At 41.4% G+C, this 23,567-nt stretch overlaps 1 long non-coding RNA gene across 1 annotated transcript in view; it reads right to left on the bottom strand.

Moving 5' to 3' along the window:
* Positions 1–413: 413 nt before the first annotated feature.
* LOC121100289 overlaps positions 414–23,567 on the bottom strand; it is a 60,654-nt gene continuing 37,500 nt past the window's right edge. The window contains exon 3 of the long non-coding RNA XR_005832047.1: positions 414–528. This is a non-coding gene — a long non-coding RNA (uncharacterized LOC121100289). The remainder of the gene's footprint in view (positions 529–23,567) is intronic.

The following is a 23,567-nucleotide window of genomic DNA, read 5'->3' as shown; positions in this document are numbered from 1 at the left end:
TAAAACTTGGACTTGTACCCAGTAACTTCAAAAGTAATCTCCAATTTTAAAATCCCACAGTTTTGTCTCTAATTCCAAAATATTCATATGATTGAACAAATAATGTGTGATTTTTTTTAGCACATCCTCAAGTATCATTTCAGAAATCAGAAAGAACAAAATTATTGTTGTCACAATGGAAAACACTCCACTTCTTCCTATCATCACTTTGTGACTTAATTTAGATCATGAACATCTTATTATAAATTATCTAAGTGACTAAAATATTGAATAAAAATTCTAATAACAGTAATACAATGACAAAACATTTTTCAATATCCATACTAATCAAATAAACATCTGTTTGGCAGCTATCAGTGGATGTGAATTGGGAGTAGAATGAGAGGGGAGAGAGCTTACTTACCCGGGTTGGGGTCAATTCTTTGTTTCAATTGTTCTTATAATTTCAGTAGAACTTTTGTAATATTCCTGTCCAGAACTGCTATGTCATTTTCTTGGGTATTGCCAAAATGGCTGCCTTGCTCCATCCTGGAAGAGAAAATGTTTTACCAAAGTTCAAAATATCCATTTTTATCTGCAAAGTCTATGGCAGTATCTTCTCTACCATCATCATCACGATTAATACTGAAAATTAAATGTGCAACATTCAATATTTTCAGTGCTGTAAGCTATAGAAGTTTTACCTTATTACAAAGAGGGGAACACAATATGGCTCTGATTACCTGCTTCCTGCATGGGAGAGCCAAGGCTTTCAGTGAATGGACTTTGTGCTGACGAGCTCTTAAAAGGTTGTATGCTTGGCCCTCAGCCTTTGAGCATGGTGAACATTTGACATGGATAGCAGCCCTGAAAATCCGAGGGCCCACAACAAAAGGATATTTCCCCCTTCTACAGGGTCGAACTAGGCTGCATACTTCCCGATCAGCCCTGACACCACACACGAGTTCCTTTCATAGTATGGCATGCATAAAGCCTATCATTATCAGCGGCAGGTAGTGGCCACCTGCTCATGGAATACACAGAACTGGAAAAAAATGTGGAAGAATCTGTAGCAAGAATTCTCTTTTTGAATTAGCCCTGAGAGGCCCTGACTCCGAGAGTTTGAGAATAGATATGGCTTTTAATCAGCCTCCTTGCGCTTACTGAACTGTCAATTTCAGAGTCAGAAGGTAATCATACACAGACAATTATGGCTTCAAGAACTTTCCCGACACATTCAGCCAGAGCGTAGCTCCATCGGATTTCATACTACCGTATTCTCTGGGCTAACCGCATTCTCCTTTCAGAGCTATGATGCATGTGTTGATATTCAGTTAGGTGTCTGATTATGTAGCAGATGCTATTGTGTGCTGCCCAGATCCCCTTTGTAAATCAAAGTTTTCTCTCAGCTACCAAGAGTGTTTTCTGGTGAAGACCCATAACAGAGTCCCTCCCCAGGAATTGCCTTTAGCCCAGGGGAGCTGTCTCACACAGGTTGCACCCCCTTCCTGTGGTAGCCCAAATCCAAAGATGGGTCTAGGCAGGAAGAGAAGACCCACTCCTTTATCTCAATTCTGGAAAGCTCAGAAAAGCCACCTCAGCTCAACTGAAGTCTCTGTTGTGACTGAATTAAATTCAGCCTCTCCTTTTGCCCCATCCTGCCTCCCTCATTCCCTTAAATCTTAAAATACTTTCTGGATGAAATCACATCTGCTACAAGAGTGATATGACAGAAACCAAACTGCCATTTATCCTTTTTTCAGGATGCTAGGGAGATGGATCTGAATACAGAGAAGGCCTAATGTCATGGCCAATCCACTCCCATCTTGGGGTGAGGGGTTAGGGGTGTCAACCCTCGGTCATCTCCAAGCCAAAGAAAACTGAGGAAACCAGTCACTTCTAGAGATAGCCTTGGGGATTTATTCTACCTTAGGACATGCTCAAGAATATTTGGAACGTAACAAATTAAGGTCAGCAGAGTTCTCAGATTCCCTGAGAACCGATCCTAGCTTCCTTAAGTCACTTGTATTACGAACTATGTGGGAGTAGGCTAGGGTAGGTTATCCATTCTCCAAGACTTGGGTTAGGAATGTGAATGAGGGCACAGCTGCTTACTTAACTGACCTCTATTTTATGCCATTAAGTAGAGATTGAGTTGATGTCAACTAAACTGTGCCCCAAAAGGTTCTGTTGTCTTTTCAGGACTCAACAAATCACACTGAAATGGCTTCTTGCTCCTCTTAGAGTTAAAGGGATTCTGTATGGCAATCTTTTCCTATTACTACTAAACATCTATTGAGTTTTAGTTGTATGAGAGAGAAAGCCCCTGACCCCTAGCATGTGTAGTGCAAGAAACAGGACATATAAAGCTCTATCAGTACTTTCCGCTACCAGCTGATTGCTTTCAGACCATTGCCAAATTGCCCGTAATGCTGGGTGTTTTGGATTACCAGATTTATGTGAAACACTCATTGACCTGAACATTCCTCTGGAACAGGTCCTTTGTCTTTCTGTTCTTTCTCAAAACTATTTTATTCATTTATTATGTTTTATGATTGTTTACCAACTATTATTGCAAAACACCCTCTCCTGCCCATCAGGAAGGTTACTTGTATTTCTTTTTTAAAAGTCACTCATCTATTTTTAAAATTGGTTATATAGTAATATGGGCCAAACATCAAAAAGTACAAAAAATATATAGTAAAATCTCCTGCCCCTATTTCTTAGCTGCCCAGTCAAAATCTTCATTTCACCTCAAAACTACCAAAACGAGTCAGTTCTTCTATCCTTTTGACATGGTAACATATCATATCCACTTCTCTGCACTTTGCCTTTTTCATCTAATAATACAACATAGAGCTCTTTCCTGAGTTACTGAACATTTGATAAAAATTATGTTCTTTAAGAGTAAGACTATGTACTGAGGGACCTTCAGGAATTACTGGGACCTTTCAAAGATGGCATAGTAAGGAAAAATTAGGAAGTTTCTTGGGTTTGCGTCGGATGCAAATGCAGTTTGGCATCTTACTTAGTAGAGATTGAGTAGGAATACTGAAGAGGAAGAAAAAAGATAACAGCGAATCAGCCAAGGACACAGCATGAAAAAAAAAAAAAAAGGAAATGAGGCATCCAGAGTGAACTGTGCCCATGGCTAGTATGGAAGCCACATAGTTTGAGTTAAGGGCAAGATACCTGACCAGGGCCTAGTTGGCCTATAGGGCAAAGGTAAGGTCACAGCCTCTGTGTAGCTCTAGACCAACACGAGACAGAAAGGAAGAAGGGAATGTTCAGATTACCCCAGATGCAAGGAGTTAGTAATGCTGGATCTCTACTCAGAGAGGGTGGGATCAAAGCACATATATAAACTTGGAAATCAGAGTTAAGCACTTTTAGGCAAATTACTTGATTTCCCCTAATCTAAGTTTTCTTATCTGTGAAATGAGAATAAGAATAATAACCATTTACAGGGTTATCCTAGAGCTGAAACAGGGTAATGTGGCACTGTTTGAAATGTAAATTATTCTTAGAACATTTTCAGTGGGAGTTGCATTGCCCCTTTAGTGCTTTAATTTGAAAGAATTATTTCACTGCCATGACTAAATATAGAAATTTCTAAAGAACATATTTTCTTTCTTTTTTTTTAAATTTATTCATTTGAGAGACAGAGAGTGCATGAACAGGGAAAGGGCAGAGGGAGAGGGAGAGAGAGAATCTCAAACAGACTCCCCACTGAGCGTGGAGCCTGCCTCGGGGCTTGATCTCATGACCTGGAGATCCCGATGTGAGCTGAAACCAAGAGTCAGACATTCAACCAACTGAGCCACCCAGGTGCTCCCCAAAGAACGTATTTTCAAAAAATTATGTGTTAGGGTTTTTCATTGATAATTGTTTTAATTTAAAATATTCGAGGTCTGTTGAACTTTCATAAAGTGAGTACAATATTTGCATTAAACTACCTGCTACAATAATGAATGACTATAAAATTCTGTAAACTATGAAGATTACATCAACATAAAAGAAAACCATGGCAACACATCTATGATGTTTTTCAGTTAACATAGGAATTACCAGATAAACATGTTAAACTCTTGTGCAATAGCAAGAGTTGATTCCTATGGGCAGTATGATTTATTGTTTATTTTTTTAACAAATTCCTCCTCAGTAATTTATAATGGCTTTGAATAATGTGTATCAAACAAGAAGCATTGGAAACTGAGTCGTCTCTAGGATGATACACATGTTTCAAGTGGCACTGAAAGCTGCACTGACGGATATGTGATAATAAACATATGTGTTATGAATATGCTAATGACTCTGTGTTCATTTAATGAGAAATAAAAGTAATTTATGGATGGATACCTTTAAAAAAACTAAAATAAACAGGGTGATGTATAAAAAGTGCTTAGCACAGTGCCTGGCTCACAGTAATGGGTCAATAAATTTGCACTTGTATTGTAAGTATTAAGGTGAAAAAGGGAGAAGACAATTCCCTGGAAGCCAGAGAGGAGACACCGACCGTCAGGTGAAAAAAGTTTCTGCCTCAGCTGGTGTGGTGACGTCAGGGCCTTGGGTGAGGAGGCCCCTTCTTCAAGGGCTAAAAACCAGGAGGCACCACGAGGTGATGGAGTGAGCACAGCCTGAGGGCCAGGCACAAAGGATCTTACTTGACCCGTGAGATGGAGGTCACCAACAAGAGACAACCAGGTCTTCCTTGGACTGAGAGGTAGAGGATAACTTTAAAAATGGGATGCCTGGAAGAAGCAAGATTTTTTGCTTACACTAGACTGCTTAAAGCTGTTTGAAAATCTAATTTAAGAACTAATAGATGCAAATACTGATGTAATAGGGAAAAATGCTATTTTTAATACACACCCCCACTATCTCCGAAAGGCAGGTTTCTGCTGTGGGCTTTAATAGGTGTGGGCATGGAAGTCTGGAGAAAGAAGCAGAGGGAGGACTGAACCGTTCTGTACCATAGAGGGAGGAAGCTTATGATGTTGAGGCACATGGGGAAGAAAGGACCTCAGGGAACAAATGAGTCTGATCAAGACTTTTAAGTAAGTTTACCCTTCCCTAATAGCCCTACAAAATCTTCCGTGAAATCAACATTGTTCATTGTTCCCCCTTTCGTGCTCTCTCTCTCTCAAATAAATAAATAAAATCTTTAAAAAAAAAAACACCTGGAAATATACACCCTAAACTATTAACAGTATTTGGTGGGGGGAGGGAGGTGATTGTGGGAGACTTTCACTTTTTAAACTGTATATTTGTGTAATACTCAATCGTTTAGCCTGAGTATGTACATGTATTACTTTTGTAATTAGAAAACGAGAAAAAAAGAGGAGGGAAATACTACGTCTGCATTCTGAAGAAAATGTCAATAAAAGGGGATTATAAATTTTTTTTTTTAAGATTTTATTTATTTATTTGACAGAGATAGAGACAGCCAGCGAGAGAGGGAACACAAGCAGGGGGAGTGGGAGAGGAAGAAGCAGGCTCCCAGCGGAAGAGCCTGATGTGGGGCTCAATCCCAGATCGCCCGGATCACGCCCTGAGCCGAAGGCAGACGCCTAACCGCTCTGCCACCCAGGCGCCCCACATTATAAAATGTTTTAGGCAGGGGCTACATTCAGAAGTAGTTAGTCTACACTGGGAGTCTAATGCTCCTTTGGAGAGCATACGGATCCTGGCATATTGTGAAAGAATCAGGCCTGTCAGTTTAGAGCCATACCCATGTTATGACTACTCCACAAACTCTGGTTTCATACTGTACCTATATATGCAATCCACACATATTACAGACAGACTACAGGTATTCCTTCCAGTTAGGACACAGCCAGTGGTATGTGATTTAGGGATCCCTGGGAAGGCCTCCCTGCAACAGCTGCCTTACTAGCTTGTCAGGATACCAGAAATTTCATTATTAAGGAGTTTCATTTCTTTAGATTAAGGAATTCTCTGATATTAAAATTCTGCACTAAGGGTCCCTCTTATGTGTTCCTTCAGCATGCTGGATGCCTCTGCAAGAGAGTGTATATAGATTTTAATTGTCTGTTTTCTATTCCCACAAGACTCAGCTCCTCCCAGAAAGAACTGTTTTGATAGCTCTGTTCCCCACTGCATTCCACAAGGCCAGACACACAGAGGGTCTCAGTACATTCACCAACTGAATGAACGCTTCTAGAGAGATTCACATGAATACTGAATACTAGGAATATTCATATGAATACCGAACCTGTCGTTCCTACTCCAACTATTGTGAAGTTAAATTGAGGAGATAAATGTGAAGGCATTTTGTAAACTATGAACCATTATACAAAATGCACATCACCATCATCATCATCATTACTACTATTATTATCGGAATGTAAGGGTTTTTTCACAGAAAATTTCCAGGGGGTGTACTGCTATGGGTGGAGGGATAATATGGAGTCTTCTCCACCTGCCAATGGCAAAAATTCCTGACCCGTCCTCCATCTGCTTGCGTTCCGAAGAGTTCAACTTCTTGCAGGAAGGAGGACTGCAGTGAAAAGTAACTAAAAAGGAAATGTTTCACTTCTGTAAAAATAGGCAAGAGTGAATGGAGGGCAAGGGTTATATGGGAGTAAGATACAGGAAAATACATAAAGCATGCTCAGAGAGCCTCAGATAGCACTTTTCATCTCTTCCAGAATCTTTGGTCAATGATACATTTTGACATGAGATGGAGTTCTTTGGCCCAGGGCTTTCGCCCTTGTGAAAGGCATGGCTTTGCTCTCTAGGTTGCAAAGAAAATGTTTTAAAACTGGGATTTTTTTCACGAGTTTCCCAGGAAACCATTTTGGTTCTGATGCTAATTTGGGTACCTGACTGTTTAATTGAAAATGAGTTGGGGGAAAGCAGGGAGCAGAGGGAAAGACTGCTTTGGGTTCCTGCCCAGCAAGAGGGGGCCAGGCAGGGAGTGCCAAGTCAATGGCTGGCCCCACCCCACACTTAGTGCCAGGCTTCTTAACTGAGGTCACCACAGTATGGGGCAAGGAGGTGGAGATTCATTTTCTTTTCTTAGTGCTGACCTGAGAGGCTGAGTAGAGGTTGAGCCCAGCACTCACTGAGGTTGAGTTAGAGGGAGCCAGCAGACAGGCCCGAGCAAGACAAACAGCTCATGTCTTGGAAGTGTTCTAAGTTTCCTGCTTAAGACATTTTTTAAATCTCCTCCCTCAGATGGAATGATGTCCCTAGAGGGTGTGGATACCTGGAGCTTACCTCTACCAAGGCATCTACAAATGAACTGTATTTACATTTCTGCGGCTTTTTCTTTTGGTGACTAGAGCCTCCGTAATGATGGCATTAGAGGGTGTGGCTTTGCACACCAAAGAATGCAGCCTTCTTACTTAATGCCTTTAATGTTCCCTAGAGAAGTAGTGTATCTGGACACTTCAGCTCCAAATGCCTGGTAGAGAAGGAGGCTTGTTAGCTGCTGACAGTCTTGAAGCTTCTTTGCTGGCTGTGTACAGCCAGCATGCAGGACCTTCATAGTCAGACCTGCACTCACAGCTCTGTGCAGTGATTGAGGCCAAGGTTAACAGTCTTGGTAAAAACCATTCCAGTGCCATGTAACCACCAAGGATGAACCCTGACCTAGACTGCATCTTTTCTCATGGGCAAAAATGCTCACATACACCTCAATAGCATCCTCTCTTGTCTTGAATCGTGCTGTCCAATACAGTAACCACTAGGCACATGCGGCTATGGAGCACTGGAGATATGCTAGTCTGGTTTGTGACATGTTAAGCGTAAAATACACACTGGAATTTTGAAGACTTTGTATGAGAAAAGAATATAAACCATCTCAATAGTTTTTGATGTGGATTATATGTTGACATGACAATATTTTGGATAGACTGCGTTCAATAAAAATAAATCAGAATTAATTTCACTTGTTTCTTGTTACTCTTTTTACTATGGCTAATAGAAAAATTCAAATTACATAACGCTCACATTATATCTTGATTGGACAGTGCTGGTCAGAGTGAGTACCGTTAACACTCATTCATTCCCTCCGTCAATGCTTATTGAGCACTCTAATGTGCTGAAATAAATAAGACCCAGGCTTTGCTCTCAGCAGCTCCCATATGGGACAAGGGCCGGTATTTACAAAGCAATAGCCTGGGGCGAGTGCTAGAACAGACTACCATGCACCATACTGTGGGAGCCCCAAGGAAAGACAGACACTCTCATGGGGAGCATAATCAAGGAAGGCTTCAAGGAGGAGGTGAGTTTTAGGATACACAGGGGTTTTAGCAGTTGGAGGAAAAGAAGGCAATGATGTATCAAGAGGCACAGATATGGGACATGCCTGGCATGTTTCAACAAAACACAAGTCGTTCTTTTGGGTGCAGCTTTTAGGACACATGGGGAGTGACTGTTGGAGACAAGGCTGAGAAAAAAGGCCAAGGTTCCAGGTTCTGAAGGATCTCTCGTGCCACAAGGAGTTTGCACTGATACTAGATCAGGGGTTGTCTAACTGTAATGTGCCAAAGAATCACCTGGAGAGCTTTTTAAAGTTCCACACACCCAGAGACTTTGATCTTGATGAGTTAGGCCTCAGAATTAGCATTTTAAAATCAGCCTTCCAGATGATTCTAATTCAGACCCCACTTTGGAAAATGCTATTGCAGATAAGGGGGTCTAGTTAAGGAGTGACATCATCATGCCTGCATTGAAGGAAGATACTCTGAGAACAGAAGGCACATGAGTGGGGAAATTTCTCCTAGGGCTGTTTCAATTATCTAGGTAACAAGTGACCAGGGTGGGTAATGTAAATTCAAATGGAATGGGAGATGACTGCCAGAGACACTTAGTCAAATTGTCAAGTCTTATTGACTAACTTGGTCCTTGCTTATACCCTTGTTTCTATCCCCTGTATCACACTGGAGCACTGGTTTTCTTGTTTGTTTATTCTCCCCCAAACATTTAAGAGCACAAATATCTTCTTAGGGAGACCTTCCAAAGCAAAGTTGATAAAGGATTCAGTTTCTGAGAGGGCCCTTCCTATTATAAAGGCATTTTTAGGGGATCTAAAGTAAACCTTCCTCTGACACCTTTTCTAAGTTTCCCCTGCTATTCCTGACCACAGCTGCAAGAAACAGATAGAACCAGAGCAGAGGTGTCCCCACCTTCCCACAGCTTTTTGGCTGCCTTGATTTTTTTTTAAATGTTTTTTTATTATATTATGTTAGTCACCATACAGTACATCCCTGGTTTTTGATGTAAAGTTCCATGATTCACTAGTTGTGTATAACACCCAGTGCACCATGCAACTCGTGTCCTCCTCACTACCCATCACCAGTCCATCCCATTCCCCCACCCCCCTCCCCTCTGAAGCCCTCAGTTTGTTTCTTAGAGTCCATAATCTCTCATGCTTCATTCCCCCTTCTGATTATCCCCCCTTTCTTTATCCCTTTCTTCCCCTACCGATCTTCCTAGTTCTTATGTTCCATAGATGAGAGAAATCATATAATTGTCTTTCTCTGCTTGACTTATTTCACTTAGCATTATCTCCTCCAGTGCCGTCCATGTTGCAGCAAATGTTGAGAACTCGTTCTTCCTGATAGCTGAATAATATTCCATTGTATATATGGACCACAACTTCTTAATCCAGTCATCTGTTGAAGGGCATCTCGGTTCCTTCCACAATTTAGCTATTGTAGACAATGTTGCTATGAACATTGGGGTGCATATGGCCCTTCTCTTCACTACGTCTGTATCTTTGGAGTAAATACCCAGTAGTGCAATGGTTGGGTCATAGGGTAGCTCAACTTTTAACTTTTTAAGGGACCTCCACACTGTTTTCCAGAGTGGCTGTACCAACTTGCATTCCCACCAACAATGTAGGAGGGATCCCCTTTCTCCACATCCTCTCCAACAATTGTTGTTTCTTGCCTTGTCAATTTTTGCCATTCTAACTGGCGTAAGGTGGTATCTTAGTGTGGTTTTGATTTGAACTTCCCTGATGGCTAATGATTTTGAACATTTTTTCATGTGTCTGTTAGCCATTTGTATGTCATCATTGGAAAAGTGTCTGTTCATATCTTCTGCCCATTTTATGATTTGTTTATTTGTTTCTCACGTATTGAGTTTGAGAAGTTCTTTGTAGATCTTGGATACCAGTCTTTTATCTGTAGCATCATTTGCAAATATATTCTCCCATTCCATGGGCTGCCTCTTCATTTTTTTGACTGTTTCCTTGGCTGTGCAGAAGCTTTTTATCTTGATGAAGTCCCACACGTTCATTTTATCTTTTTTCTCTTGCCTTTGGAGATGTGTCATGAAAAAGGTTGCTTTGGCCGATGTCGTATAGGTTGCTGCCTATGTTCTCCTCTAGGATTTTGATGGATTCCTGTCTCACATCGAGGTCTTCCATCCATTTGGAGTTTATCTTTGTGTATGGTGTGAGAGAGTGGTCAAGTTTCATTCTTTTGCATGTAGCTGTCCAATTTTCCCAGCACCATTTATTGAAGAGACTTTTTTCCACCGGATGTTTTTTCCTGCTTTACCAAAGATTAGTTGCCCAAAGAGCTGAGGGTCCATTTCTGGGTTCTCTATTCTGTTCCATTGGTCTATGTGTCTGTTTTTGTGCCAGTACCATGCTGTTTTTGTGATCACAGCTTTGTAGTACAGCTCGAAATCCGGCATTGTGATGCCCCCAGCTCTGTTTTTCCCTTTCAACAGTTCCTTGGCGATTCAGGGCCTTTTCTGTTTCCATACAAATTTAAGGACTATTTGTTCCAGTTCTTTGAAAAATGTCCTCGGTATTTTGATCGGGATAGCATTGAAAGTGTAGATTGCTCTGGGTAGCATGGACATTTTAACTATGTTAATTCTCCCGATCCATGAGCATGGAATATTTTTCCATCTTTTTGTGTCTTCCTCAATGTCTTTCAAGAGTGATTTATAGTTTCTAGAATATAGGTCCTTTACGTCTCTGGTTAAGTTAATTCCAAGGTAACGTATGGTTTTTGGTGCTATTGTAAATGGGATGGATTCCCTAATTTCTCTTTCTTTGGTCTCATTATTCGTGTATAGAAATGCAACTGATTTCTGAGCATTGATTTTGTATCTCGCCACATTACTGAATTGCTCTATAACTTCTAATAGTTTGGGAGTGGCTTCTTTTGGGTTTTCCATATAGAGTATCATGTCATCTGCGAAGAGAGACAGTTTGACTTCTTCTTTGCCGATTTGGATACCTTTTATCCCTTTTTGTTGTCTGATTGCTGTTTCAAGGACTTCTAGTACTATGTTGAATAACAATGGCGAGAGTGGGCATCCTTGTGTTCCTGATCTTAAGGGAAAGGCTTCCAGCTTTTCCCCATTGAGAATGATATTTGCTGTAGGCTTTTCATAGATGGTTTTTATGAGACTGAGGAATGTACCCTCTATTCCTACACTCTGAAGGGTTTTAATCAGGAAAGGATGCTGTATTTTGCCAAATGCTTTTTCTGCATCTATTGAGAGAATCATATGATTTTTGAATTTTTCTTTCTGGATAAAATCTAAGACACTGATAGATTTGCGAATGTTGAACCACCCTTGCATCCCAGGGATGAATCCCACTTGGTCATGATGGATAATCATTTTAATGTACTGTTGGATTCTATTAGCCAGGATCTTGTTGAGGATTTTGGCATCCATATTCATTAGGGAAATTGGTCTGTAATTCTCCTTTTTGATGGGGTATTTGCCTGGTTTGGGGATCAAGGTAATATTGGCCTCATAGAATGAGTTTGGTAGCCTTCCTTCTGTTTCTATTTTTTGAAATAGCTTTAGGAGAATAGGTATTATTTCTTCTTTGAATGTTTGGTAGAATTCCCCAGGAAAACCGTCCGGGCCTGGAGTTTTGTTTTTTGGAAGGTTGTTTATCACTGACTCAATCTCTTCATAATTAATTGGCCTGTTTAAAAAATCAATTTCTTCCTGTTTCAGTCTTGGTAGTTTATAGGTTTCCAGGAAGGCCTCCATCTCTTCCAGATTGCTTAATTTATTGGCATAAAGCTGTTGATAAAAGTTTCTAATAATCCTTCCAATTTCATTGGTGTTGGTTGTGACCTCTCCTTTTTCATTCACAATTTTATTAATTTGGGTCCTTTCTCTATTCTTTTGGATAAGTCTTGCCAGTGGTCTGTCAATTTTATTAATTCTCTCAAAAGAACTAGCTTCTAGTTCTGTTGATCTGCTCTACTGTACTCCTGGTTTCTAATTCATTGATTTCTGCTCTAATCTTGGTCAACTGCTTCCTCGTGCGTGGATTAGGCCTGTCCCTCTGTTGCTGTTCCAGCTTCTTGAGGTGAGAATATAAAAACTGCATTTTAGATTTTTCTATTCCTTTGAGTGAGGCTTGGATGGCTACGTATTTCCCCCTTAGGACTGCCTTTGCAGTATCCCATAGGTTTTGGACCGTTGTGTTTTCATTCTCGTTGGTCTCCATAATTTGGTTAAATTGATTTTTGATTTCCTGGTTTATCAAATCATTTCTGAGCAGAATGGTTCTTAGTCTCCAAGTGTTTGAGTTTCTTCCAAATTTTTCCTTGTGGTTGAGTTCCAATTTCAGAGCGGTGTGGTCTGAGAATATGCAGGGAATAATTTCAGTCTTTTGGTATCGGTTGAGACCTGTTTTGTGACCCAGAACATGGTCTATTCTTGAGAATGTTCCATGGGCATTAGAATAGAATGAGTATTCTTTGGTTCTGGGGTGTAGTGTTCTATATATATCTATGAGGTCCAACTCGTCGAGTATGGCATTCAAAGCTCTTGTTTCTTTGCTGATTTCTTTCTTAGGTGATCTGTCTATTGCTGATAGTGGAATGTTGAGGTACCCTACTATTAGTGTATTTTTATCTATATGTCTCTTTATTGTGGTTAAGAGTTGGCTTGTGTATCTTGCTGCTCCCCTGTTGGGGGCATATATAATTGTCATATCCACTTGTTGGATACATCCTTTAAGAATATTATAGTGCCCTTCTGTGTCTCTAACTATAGTCTTTAGTTTAAATCCAATCTGTCTGATATGAGAATTGCTACCCCAGCTTTCTTTTGAGGTCCATTGGTGTGAAAGATGGTAATCCATCCCTTTACTTTCAGTCTGAATGTATCTTTAGGTTCAAAATGAGTCTCTTGTAGACAGCAAACGGATGGGTCCTGTCTTTTTATCCAATCTGCAACCCTGTGGCCTTTTATGGGAGCATTTAGGCCATTTACATTGAGACTGATTATTGAGAGATATGATTTTAATGATGCCATGTTGCCAGTAAAGTCTTTTTTTCTATAGATTGTGACTTTCTGTTCTGTTTCACTCTTGGGGCCTTTTTACTTTATGAGCCCCATAATATCTCTGTGGACTGGTTTGTGGTTAGTGAAATTGATTGTGGTGAATTCAAGGTCTTTATTTCTCCATCAATTCAATGACATTACCTTGCTGATAAAGGATCCTTGGCTGCATGTTTTTCCTGAAAGAGCTTTAAAAATGCCCCCAACCCTTTTCTCATTCCAGGTCTGTGTAGACAGGTCTGACGTAATTCTATTACCTTTGCCTTGGTACGTGAGAAATTTCTTTGCCCTGGCCGCTCAATACTGTCATCCTTGGATCTAATATTTGCGAATTGCACTATGACGTGACACGGTGTGGGTTTGTTGTGGTTGAGCTTCGAGAGGGGTCCTCTCTCGCCTCTTGACACGAATGTTTGTTTCCCTTGCTAGATTAGGGGAAGTTTTCAGCTCACAATTTGTTCAACATATCTCTTCTAGACCTCTGTTTTTCTCCACCTCGGGATGCTGATGATTCTGACATTGAACGTTTCATTGAGTCACGGAATCTCCTGTAACCTACATTCCTGAGCTGTGATTTTTGAGTCCAGATTCTTTTAGCTTTCTCTTCTACCCAACCATCCTCCAATTTGCTGATACATTCTTCTGCCTCACATTCACCTGGCTGTCAGAGCCTCTAGTTTTGACTGCATTTGGCTCATAGAATTTTTAATTTCTGCCAGATTCGTTCTCATTTCCGCCTTAGAGATTCTAAATTCATTAATCACATTTTTGTTAATACTTTTTCAAGTCTACACATCATCTTTGACCATTGTTGCTCTGAATTCCATTTCTGATAATTTGGTTATATCCATATCCATTAGTTCTGTGGCAGAGAGCCACAGACGCGTCCTTTTCTTTGCTGGGGGGATTTCTCCTTCTCGTCATTCTGATGAGGAGAGGTTGCGGGGTGTCCAGAGCCCAAATTATTGACTGGGACCCAGGCCGTGTGCCCTTGTTTTATAGGGATCTTACAGATGTGGCTTTGATTTTCAGCCTCCTTCTGGGGAGGGGCCTGCCAGTGCCAATCTCAGGCAACCCTGTTTGGGTAGAGTCTCCTGTCCCCTGCGGGGATGGGGATGGGCACACTGTGAGCCGGTCTTTTCAGGCTTTTGTTCTCTGGCTGGCTTTCCCTGGCTTTGTGTGCCTCTTCTGAGAGTCAGGTAGCAGTGGCCGATCTCAGCCTCTGTCACAGAACAGAGGGATGCAGACCATTCTCCACTGATGTTCTGGCCACTTTAACTCTGTTTCTGTTCATGCTGCTCAACCCCTGCAGCATCCAGGATGTGCGCCCCACACCGCGTCCCAGCTCCTCACTTCCAGGGCTGGTGCTCTCTGTCCTTTGTGTTTCTAACACCGCCAGCTGCCCCCAGGCGCTCCTGGAGCTCCTGGTCTCAGTCTGGATCCACCAGCGCACGGGCTCCGAGTTTTCAGTCTGGTGGCACGGTCCCCCAGCTCACGGTCTCAGTGCCTCACGGGTGCCGGTCCCGTGGAGCCCCGCTCCCGCTTGCAGGTGGCTACCACTTCCGGCGCCTGAATGCAGCGGCTCCCTCCCCTTCCGTTATCTTCCATATCTGTGGGAGGTTTCCACGGCTCCCCGCTGCACCTCAATACTCATCACTGGAATGTTCATTTGTAGAGATCCAGATGTATCTTCCTGTGTCTCAGGCTGATTCCGTGGGTGTTCAGGATGGTCTGGTACCTATCCAACTCGACTAGGGGGACCCGGCTGAAAAGGGGTCCCCTACTCCTCTGCCATCTTAACTCCTTCCTTGATTCTTTTATATATATATATATATATATATTTTTTTTTTTTAAAGATTTATTTATTTATTTGACAGACAGCCAGCGAGGGAGGGAACACAAGCAGGGGGAGTGGAAAGGAAGAAGCAGGGTCCCAGCAGAAGAACGATGTGGGGCTCGATGCCAGGACTCCAGGATCACGCCCTGAGCTGAAGGCAGACGCTTACGACTGAGCCACCCTGGCGCCCCTGCCTGATTCTTACCAAGTGAAAGAAAAGACCTGACTGACTTACATTTTTAATAGAAGATGGAATAAAAATTGCCTACCCTATAAACGTAACAGTTTTTAATGTTTGTTTGTTTGTTTTGGAAACTCTGTATAACCCAATCATAGAAAGAGACAAGCTTATTAAGTGCTGGCATACAATATAAATGGCAAATGGACTATTATCAAGATAATATAACCTGAGTTTCAATGGGCTTCAACTAAGGATGGGTTGGTAATGCCCACACAAATCTTACCTGTTTTGTTTACCTGAAAATATACTTTTTATTCAGTATTTCCTTGAGAGGGCTGTCTTTAATCTCAATTTCTAAGAGAGTTGATTTTCTCCAAGCAATGGGCTCTAAGAATAAGGAGATGAACTGGAGTTTTGAAGCTTAGTTATTTGGGGAGTTAAACTACATGTGTCTACTGTAAGTGATGCATCATTTAATGCCCTGATAAACACAGTGAGGTCCACTTTCTCTGGTGCCCCTTTTTCGCCCAGGGACCCAGTGTAGTTGGAACTTGGCTCTTTTTCTGTATCTCTGGCTGCAGCAATTCCTGTCTGCATCTCTTGGAGTTTCTTTGCCCTCAAACAGGAATATAGTGGATTTCTCTATCCCCTCCCAAGCATGTGTTCTTGCTAGCATTCAGGCTGGAGTGCATGTACTCTCATACTGGGGAGTTTCTACCTAGTAGGCATTTGCAAAAGACAGAAGGAGTAATTACATTCCAAAATAATGCTCAGTATACTTGTCCTCAGATTACTGGCACTCTGCCAGCTACCTTCTAGTCAATAATTAATTAATATCTCAGTGGCAACTGATGAAATTCAATATTCATTCTTATTAAAAACCCTAATAAGCAGTAAACCTTTAATAAGCTAGAAACAGAAGATGGGGTGCCTGGCTGGCTCAGTCAGTAGAGCATGATGCTTTCTTGATGTCAGGGTAATGAGTTCCAGCCCACCATACTGGGCGTGGAGCTCACAAAAAGAGCGAAGAAGAAAATGTTTATAAAATAATACAAAGCATTTATCTGAAAGAACCGACACATCAAACTTGGTAAAACATCGGAGGCCTTCCTTTTAAGGCACTCTTCTTTTTGCCATTCTAACTGGCGTAGGTGGTATCTCAATGTGGTTTTGATTTGAATTTCCCTGATGGCTAATGATTTTGAACATTTTTTCATGTGTCAGTTAGCCATTTGTATGTCTTCATTGGAAAAGTGTCTGTTTATATCTTCTGCCCATTTTTTTATTTGATTATTTGTTTCCCGTCTATTGAGTTTGAGAAGTCTTTGTAGATCTTGGGACTAATCTTTATCTGTAGTGTCATTTGCAAATATCTTCTCCCATTCCGTGGCCTGCCTCTTCATTTTTTGACTGTTTCCTTGGCTGTGCAGAAGCTTTTTATCTTGACAAGGCAGGAAACAACAAATGTTGGAAAGGATGTGGAGAAAGGGTATGCCTCTTACATTGTTGGTGGGAATGCAAGTTGGTACAGCCACTTTGGAAAACAGTGTGGAGGTCCTTAAAGAGTTAAAAATTGAACTACCTTATGATCCAGCAATTGCACTACTGGGTATTTACCCCAAAGATACAGATGTAGTGAAGAGAAGGGCCATATGCACCCCAATGTTCATAGCAGCATTGTCCACAATAGCTAAAGTTTGTGGAAGGAGCCAAGATGCCCTTCAACAGATGACTGGATTAAGAAGATGTGGTCCATATATACAATGGAATATTACTTAGCCATCAAAAGAACGATTTCACAACATTTGCAGCAACATGGACAGGACTGGAGGAGATAATGCTAAGCAAAATAAGTCAAGCAGAGAAAGAGAATTATCATATAGTTTCACTCATTTATGGAACATAAGAAGTAGGAAGATTGGTAGGAGAAGAAAGGGAAGAGAGAAGGGGGAAACAGAAGGGGAATGAACCATGAGAGACTATGGACTGTGGGAAACAAACTGAGGGCTTTAGAGGGGGGGAGTGGGGGATTGGGATAGGCCCATGATGGGTATTGGAGGGCATGTATTGCATGGTGCACTGGGTGTTATACGCAAGTAATCAATCATGGAACTTTTACATCAAAAACTTGGGATGTACTCTATGGTGACTAACGTATCAATAAAAAAATTATTATAAAAATAAAAAATAAAAATAAAAGGCACTCTTCCGGGGTGCCTGGGTGGCTCCATTAGTTAAGCACCCACTCTTGATTTCGGCTCAGGTCATCTCAGGTCAAGTAGGCTAGCTCCTGAGTCCGGCTCTGCACTGGGCATGGGGCCACCTTAAGTTTCTCCCTCTCCCTGTGCTCCCTCCCAATCTCCCTCTCTAAGAAAATTAATTAATTAACTAAAAAAGCAATCAGACTAGTAAAATTAGTAAAAGTAACAGATAAACAATAAAGACATAAAATCAATCATTTTCTAGTAAAATTTCAAAATATAATAGAGAAAAACTCATACACAATAGCCTTCCCTCCCACATGTGTAAATGTACATCACAATCTATATCAAAGAAAACTACAGAATGTTACTGAAGTACACAAAATGAAAATTTGGATAATTGGAGAGAAATATCAGGTTTCTAGAGGGGAAAACTTCATGTTGTAAAGATATCACCACTCTCTAAATTACCCTATAAGTTTAATGCAATTTTAATAAACATTCAAATCATCATTTTTGGAGATTAGGGGATTTATAAGTTCACTTGAATTTTATCTGGAAGAATAAATGGGTGATAATCATCAAGTAGTTCTAAGGAAGAATAATACCTACATTGAAAAAGAACAATAACTTCATAGTTTCACAATAGCAGGGTATGGATACCAAAAGAGACACGTGGATCTTCAGAACTGAATGGGAAGTCCAAAAACAGACTCATGTGTGGGTGCCTGGTTGGCTCAGTTCGTTAAGGGTCTGCCTTCAGCTCAGGTCATGATCCCGGGTCCTGGGATCGGTAGCTCAAACCTTGCTCAGGGGGAGTCTGTTTGTCCCTCTGCTCTTCCCTCTTGCTTGCTCTCTCTGCTCTCTCCCAAATAAACAAAGAAAATCTTAAACTACAACAGACCCATGTGTATACTGGTATACTAGAAATTATATGTATGACCAGAGGCATTTCAAGTTAACAAGGAAATGATGGCCTATTCGATTAAAAATACTAGATAATTAATTGTAACTTTTGAAAAAATGAAATTAGAGTCCAACTTCATATCATCCCTAAAATAAATGCCAAATGGATTAAAGATTCCAGTATAAAAGTACTGAAAGCTTGCATTATTTGAAGTATATATATTTTCCTCCTCCATTTATTTAGTAACTGACATCACAGATGACATGTGCTAGATGCTGCAGCCGTACTGCCTGGATTCCTCCTTCTAGGGCCCAGGCACGTTCCCTCCGCTTTCAGAGGTGTTGACTGCTAATGGCTCTCAGCTACATTCTTTGTGTGAAATGCCCTCAGCTCAGTAGCCTCAACTGGGGACATAATTGTCCCCAGGAGATATTTGGCAATTTGGGAGGCATCTTGATTGGGGAGTGGGTGGGAGGAATTTAGTAGGGAGAGCCAAGGATGCTTGCTAACTGTCCTAAAATACAGGACAGCTCTCTCTCCCAGCAAGGAATTATCCAGTCCAAAATCGCAATAGAACCACAGTGGAGAAATCCCGACTTGCCAGAGGAAGCTGTCTTGTCCAATGTGACACCGCCTCCCAAGTGCAGTGGTACAAAAACCTGGCCCCTGTGCCTCAATTTGGGATCACTCAGAAGGACCATCCCAGCAACAGCACTTTCTATGGGACTGCCTGAGGTTTCAATTGCAACTATATTCATGGCAGTTCAATTTGTCCTTCTTGCCTATTTCTGCTTCCTGAACTTTTCACGGGTGTTATTTCAAGAAATTCCTCCAGTAAACATCTTGCAGCAAATCTATGTCTCGGTTTGGTTCTCAGAACCTGACCTAAGACAGGTGGCATAGGAATGATCCTAGGAAATGGATTATAAAATAGGACTGTGAAGCTGGCTTCTGCACTGCCCAACTGGTGGACCCCACAACTGGTGGTAAGGGGAGAACGGATAAGCCCGGCACGCCATGTCAATGCAGTTATTAGAACTCTTACAGGTAGTGAACCAGACGAGACGCCAGTAGAAGGGAATGTACTGACTCGTACATACCTCAGGTGTTTGAGATGACCAGGAAAAGTACTCATAAGGACTAGGGAACTGATTGACTGTTGATGGGTATTATCAATATATATTTGACAAAGACAATGAAAGGCAAAGGGATAACTAACCAGCAATTTAAGGTGAAGTGTGAAAGTCACAGGCCTCCATGGCTGTATATAGTTTTTCACTTCCTACAGCTACGGGTCTCACATAACACTGCCTTGGACCAAGACTGTCTACAGTGAAGGAGAGATATCAGTAAGCAAATACCACACCATCCGTAAGATGCTGTCCTTAGAGAGCTCCAAAACAATAGGCAGAGCAGCCTTCTCACGGCTGGCTGAAGTCAGTTTCTTTTGAGGCCAGCGTAGCCTCGATGCCCTGCAACTATGGGGCATCCCCTAGGACATGGTATATACCAGAAATCAATCATCATCATGTAGTTTTTGTGTCCTTAATGGATAGAAAATATTGAACTGGGAATGAAGAAATAAAACTAGGGGTGGTTCTGCTGCCCAACACTCCCAGTGATCTGCTCTGGTTCTATGAAAATACGAGTCCTAATTCCTAGAGGGGAAATACTTCTACCAGGGGACACAATAAGAGCCGCTTCAAACTTGAAGCAATAGCTTCCTGCTTGGTCACTTTAGGCATCTCATGCCAAGAGACCAGTAAGCAAAAGAAAATCACCATCCTAACAAAGACAATTGACCTTAGCCATTAGAGAACAGAGCTGCTATTATACAATGGGATTAGAGGTTTGTTACTCAGATGAGCCAACAGAGTTTGTTTTTGTATTCTCCTGTCCAATTTGGACAATAAGAAGACTTTATTATGCAGTAGCCATGGTCTAAAAGTGCATGGTGACCAGAAGCTCATACCCCTCAGGGCTGAGGGTCTAAATTAACCTGCCATTTAAGTGATTAGACCAGCAGAGGTGCTACCCAAGGGTAAAGGAAATCTAGAATGGGTAATGACAGGAGGACGAGCGTGTATCAGATATGGTCCTTGAGACCAGTGACAGCAGCAAGGGTTGTCATTTTTTTCTACTAATATTCCCCTTGGAAGTATAGCCAAGAAGCAACACCAACCAGAAACCTGAGAAGCTGTTTCCTGGATGAAGTGACCTTATTGTAAAAGCAAATGGCTCCAAGAAGCACACAGCTGAGACTACTATGGATGCCCTAGTGTACTACTGAGATTTCTCCCTTCAGGACCAAGATACTCATTCCCCACCTCCCCACCTCACCTCAGCTGCTGGGAGTGTTGCTCTGGCTTAGAAGGCTCAAGGCTGAGTCTCTTTCTGGAAGTTTCCCGGCCAAAGAGAGCTGCCTCATCCAAGGCTATGCTCCTCCATGGGGGAGCCTGCATCCAATGATGACTAGTCAATGTAGGGACTAAAAGCCAGACTCCCTTGCCTCAATTGGGACAACTCTTAAAGATTATCCTCATCCCAGAACATCCCAGAGGATTAGCAGACCTCTATTACAATTGCATTCACAGCTCAACTTCCTCCTCTGCCAAGCCTTGCTTCTCTCACTTCCTCATACTCCCCAAAGTCTCTTGCATACAATCTCCAATTCAGAGTCTGTTTCTAGAGAAACTGACTTTAGCCAGCATTGAAGGCACTTACATGATAACAGGGTGGTGTTTTCTTCCAGACTTAGACTTGCCGACTATATGTTCCAAGATTACAGTATTTTACTTTCCATTTATTTAGTTAAGCTTCTCATCACCCACCACATCATGTTACACTCAACAGGTACTGAACAGATGATTCACAATGAGTTAGCTACCTCATTAGTCAACTCCTGTTTGGTTCTCAATGGGATGTATGGAATCTATGCATTTTCCTGAATATTTCTGAAATCTCCATTTTCCTTCAAATGACTCTAAAAGTTTCAGTTTTATAGAAGCTTTCAAAAGTTAGACAGAAAGCACTGTTAACATGAAGGGAAGGAGAAGAGGATACTTCTTTTTTTCCTCTTCTTCCAGCTTAACCACTTACAAGAAAGCTTTAAAGAAAGCAGAGAGTCAATCTCATAACTGAGAAAACAATTGTAAAGAAAGGTAAGACATATTTGTTATCTGGAACAGAGAAAGAGTAGGTATTTTATAATCCTTCCTACCACACTCATTAAACCATGGAAATTATTGAGATACCTCAAATTTGACAGACATATCTCTCCAAAATTTATTCTGATCCATAATCAAGACTGATTTAAGTTTCTCACTAGATATGGTATCGTGCTGAGGGTTGAACTATGTGAGTCAAGCAAGTCTAAGTGTAGTTACCAGGAAAATCAAGGGTAAAAATGCAGTCAGTGAAAATCGCTCTTTCCTATTTACTCACACCAGACTTGCCTCTAGGCTCGGGTCTAGACTAGCATTGTGTATCAGCCCTGCCAAAAGCCAGCGGCTGGCCCCGGCTGCCCTCACCAAGTCTGCAAATCAGCGACAGGTGATCTCCACAGGCTTCTAACAGGATATCAGGTCACACACAGTACTTTGCTCGGAAAAACTCACTTATGTATCTCATCGCTGATCAAATTCAAGTACTTCGTATTTACAGTTTAAAAGCCTAAAATGGGTTAGTTAGTCATAGCCAAGCTTCATGACACTGATGCATGTGCTTGTACCGAGTGGCTATGAGCTTGGTGCTCTTTGATTTAGGTGCAGGAAGCTTTTATTTTTGAATCTCTGCCTACTCATGGCAATACATCAAACAATCAGTTTTAATATCTTTAGGTTAAGTGCACTCATGTAATTTAGAATTAAATGATTTTTATTAAGCACTTTTATAGACTATCTACATGCTATACAACTACACTGATTAAGGATCATGGTGACTGGAAAACAGCAGCCCCTATGAATTAGGGGGCATTAGTGAAATGCATTTTCTGAATGCATTCAGGACTAAGTAACTCAAATGTCACATGAGAGTCCGAATGAAAATTTCCCTCCACAAAGCAAATGCAGAGATGAACCCAGTGGCTATATTAGATTCTAATAGTGACATATCAGTGGTGTTGGTTCTGCCTCTCTGTCCCGTACATTCTTCCCCTGCTCCACTCTCACTTCAGCCTCACCCCTCTCAACTTCTAAGTTTAGTTGATTATTTCTCTTGAGGCTGCTAGGAATGGGGCTGGAAGTGGGGTAGTAGTCAACCTACCCAGGCCCCCATCCCCTTGTAAAAATTTGCAGGAGAGCCGCTCACCAGCAGAGGGCAGCATAAATCTTTTGCCATGCACATGCTCAGAGAGGCTCTGGACTTCACTCTCCCTCTAGAGGGAAACTGGGACCTGGGGTTGTCTGGTAGGTGCCACAGGGTCATCATGTGATTCTTGAGCTGTTGAATCCAATCACATTTCCAGTTCATGGCTACTTGAACAAAACTACTGAAAGCTTCTCTTGCCTGTTTCAATTGGGCATTGTTGCGGAGGTCATGGGGGAGACACCTGGGTTTACTCTACAATTCTCTGAAGAATAACAGAATTTCATTTTTGACTGAGTTTTTTGTTTGTTTTCTCTTGTTTTTGTTTCTGGGGTGTATATGTGTGTGGACGGGGAGAGCTTCCTCCTGAAAAGGCAACCACACAAATTCTGAAAGAGAAATTCAACTAGTGGCTATATAAACTGGCAAACCTTTTTCCTTACCTCCATCAGAAGGATATTGAGTCAAAGGGATCTTATTAGATATTATTGGAACTTATTCTTCCAACTAGCTCAAGAGGTTGCTTTTGTAAAGCTGTCAGGTCTCAGTTATAAGAGGAAAATGTTTCTCAGCACAGGGATAGTAAGCGTTGATGGTAGCAGTGGTCCCTGAAGATCAAGACCAAAGCAGGCTAATAGGAGGAATATTCTTTCCTTTATGGAGAATGAGTCTGATAAGGTGAATGATTGTTACACTGCATTTACTTTACAAGTGACACATCTTTCACCAGTGGGGAAGATTATACTCTCATTATTTCTGCCTGAGTGGAGACAGTGTAAAACACAACTACTCCCTGGTTATATTATGGATCTAAATATCAACACTAAGTCTGCTCTTTGATGAAGCCTGGCC

This window comes from Ursus maritimus, unplaced genomic scaffold, assembly GCF_017311325.1.
Source record: "Ursus maritimus isolate PB19 unplaced genomic scaffold, ASM1731132v1 scaffold_36, whole genome shotgun sequence".
Taxonomy (NCBI): Eukaryota; Metazoa; Chordata; class Mammalia; order Carnivora; family Ursidae; genus Ursus; species Ursus maritimus.
Note: the sequence above shows the minus strand (reverse complement) of the source record. Positions and strands in the feature narration are given on the sequence as shown.